The 3,160-nt window shown below is 24.7% G+C and overlaps 1 protein-coding gene across 1 annotated transcript in view; it reads right to left on the bottom strand.

The window, feature by feature from the left end:
- LOC107472827 (stemmadenine O-acetyltransferase-like) overlaps positions 1–3,160 on the bottom strand; it is an 8,275-nt gene that overhangs the window by 4,865 nt on the left and 250 nt on the right. The gene's annotated exons all lie outside the window — the stretch shown is intronic.

Below are 3,160 nucleotides of genomic sequence, written 5' to 3'. Positions count from 1 at the left end.
AGTATTTTTATTAGTAATTTTATATAACATTTTTTATTTTTTATTTTAAATATTTTATAATATATAATATTTTATATTATTGATTTTATTACTCATTCTCTTTACTGCCAATCCAATTTTCCTTCTATGGTTTCCTTCCATACATTGCCATTATTGTTGGTCTTGGTGCTGAGACTTTTTCTGGTTTTTGACTTTTTGTGGTTACATGCAATAAATAGATATAGTTACTAGCTAATTTTATGACGTATTATGAAGGATAAGAGTGTATTGTGGTTATTAGTGTGAGCTCCTTACGGGGAAGAACTTATATTGTCTTTTTGTTTCTAAAAATAGGAAAAAATAAGACACTAAAAATAAGACACAAAAAATAAAATATAAAATTTTATGTTTTTGTATTTTATTTTATAATAAATTATAATAAATTATAAAAATATGCCGTCTTTTCTTATTTTTATACTGTAAAAAAATAAAAAAATATGAATACTACGTACATATCTCATTTATAGTGTAAATAAAACGTGTGTAAACTTATTTTGTTTATATTGTAAACAAGATAACAGAGGACGCGACTTATATATACATGTCGTGACGTTTACGGTCTCATTTCTAATTTTTTGATCACTTTTTTTTCTTTTATCTTTTTCTGATCGTATTATTGAGTAATTATAAGATGGTGTGCGCAGATGCATGTGATTCGGATATTAATCAACTGAACGCGAGATGGCACGTTGCCAAGGCATGTGATTCGGATATTAATCAACTGAACGCGAGATGGCACGTTGCCAAGGCAGCCAACTTCCTAGTTAGGATACTTGTCAAGAACTAATATCTAATTAATGAATTAGGTGACGAAATGTATCGTTACTAAAGGTTAATTATAGAGTACGATTTTAGATATTACTAACTCCATTTGTTACGTACATGTTAATAAATACGATTTTGATTTTTTTTAATTAAATTATTAAGCATATGATTATTAATTTAGATATTAAATATTGTGGTAGATATTTTTTTGAAAGTTAATTTATTAATTATATGTTTATTAATTTAGTTATTAATTATTCAAGTAGAAATTATTTTTTAACTTAATTTATTGCGGGACTAAGCAAATATATGTATTTAGATGTTACATTAAATTAGTTGTTAATGAAGTTAATTTGTTAAGTAAACAATCATGTAATTTTATCGAATTTTTTCATTTATAAAATAAAAAAATTATTATTTTTTTAAAATGATTTTGAACTTTAATTCTCTAAATACTATATTGTTTTTTGCATTTAAGCAAGTTCGTCAGATTGAGCGAACTCTATAAAAATTGGCAAGTTCGCCTAATCCCAACGAACTCCTGCATTTTTAATCCATTATCGTCATCTCATCTCCAAATAGTATATAAATCTACAAACAGTATATAAAAATACACAAAAATATACGCACAATAAGCATGGCTTCTTCAAGAATTTTTTAATTATAAATTAAAAAAATAAGCCATACTTAACAAGTTTTTTTAATTATAAATTAAAAAATAACTATTTCCCAAAAATAACAAGGATTGTTATCCTGTGTACTTTTTGTGTATTCTTATGTACTTTGAAAACGATAATAATGGTTACCATTGTTAACTTTTCAATCTGATATATTTGAAGTGGATTATTTTCGGGAAATAATTATTTTTTTAATTTATAATTAAAATTTTTTTGTTAAATGTGACTTATTCTGGTGTACATATGTATTTTTAGAGACGATAATAATGCTTGCCATTGTTAAATATGATTTTTTTTTAATTTATAATTAAAAAATTCTTGAAGAAGCTATGCTTGTTGTCCGTGTATTTCTATATATACTATTTGGAGATGATGATAATGGATTAAAAACGCAGAATTCAAAAAACTTAAGAAGGAGTTTGACAGCGGTTAGGCGAACTTTTTATAGAGTTCGCCGGACTTAAATGCAAAAAAAATGGGAAAATTATTCTAAAGGACGGTTAGGAAGACTTAATTATTAAAAAGGACCTTTAATACCAAAATTATTAAGAAGGACCAAATCTTTTTATAATATTTAAGAAGAAGAATTAAATCTTTTTATAAGAAGATAAATATATTCTTAACTATTTTTTATTTATTTTGTATAATCTTTAATATATGCTATTTGATTTACAATGTTACGAAGATATTTATGAATATTCACTTGGAATTAATTAGTTATTTAATTTAAAAAGAACCACTCTACAAGATTGTTAGAGAGATTTAATTATTAATATATTGATTCTTAACTATTTTTTATTTATTTTTTATAATTTTTATATTTATAATAAGATTTGATTCATTTTCTTAAATATTATAAAAAGATTTGATTCGTTTTCTTAAATATTATAAAAAGATTTGATCTTTCTTAATAATTTTAGTATTAAATGTTCTTTTTAATAATTAAGTCTTCCTAACGGTCCTTTAAAATAATTTTTCCAAAAAAAATTATTGTATTTAGAGAATTAAAGTCCAAAAATCATGTTGGGGAAATAATAATTTTTTATTTTATAAATGAAAAAAATTCTAATTTTATTTTTACCTAAATTAAATTATTAAGTAAAAATTTGTCAATTAGATTATTAATTACTTTAGTAAATATATATTTTTATTTTAATTAACGTATTGAGGAGATGTTTAATAATTAATTTAGTAATTATTAACGTAAAAAATTTTATTTAAATAAATTTAGTTAGTACATATTTTTAAATGTTTGTTAAATAAATGTATATAATAGTTAAATAAATTTGTTATGTCAATGTTTGTTGGGACGTTATTTTTCTAATCCCGATAATTTATTTTTTGTCAAAAGCGTCGCCTATTTCTTCCTTGGCAAGTGAATCACAGACTTACATCACTGGATGCTATCATCCCCTATTTGAGAGAGGTTGACTTCGGTAATATGGTGCCTCTCAAGAATTTCGTCCTTGATTACGGTATTCGTAGAGCACTAATGTCTAGAGACTCACACGTTCCACCTGTCATGGGGTGAGTGTACCATCACCCTGAAGAATGTTGCGTACCACCTCAGATTATGCACGCATGGAAAGCCAGTGGGGAGTGCTTCTGTGATTTCTACATATGGTACCGCATTGAAATATGGGAGTTAGTAGAGTGACTACTTGGTGCTAGGTCTCTAG

Source organism: Arachis duranensis, chromosome 2, assembly GCF_000817695.3.
Source record: "Arachis duranensis cultivar V14167 chromosome 2, aradu.V14167.gnm2.J7QH, whole genome shotgun sequence".
Taxonomy (NCBI): domain Eukaryota; kingdom Viridiplantae; phylum Streptophyta; class Magnoliopsida; order Fabales; family Fabaceae; genus Arachis; species Arachis duranensis.
This window is presented reverse-complemented; position numbering and strand designations above follow the sequence as displayed.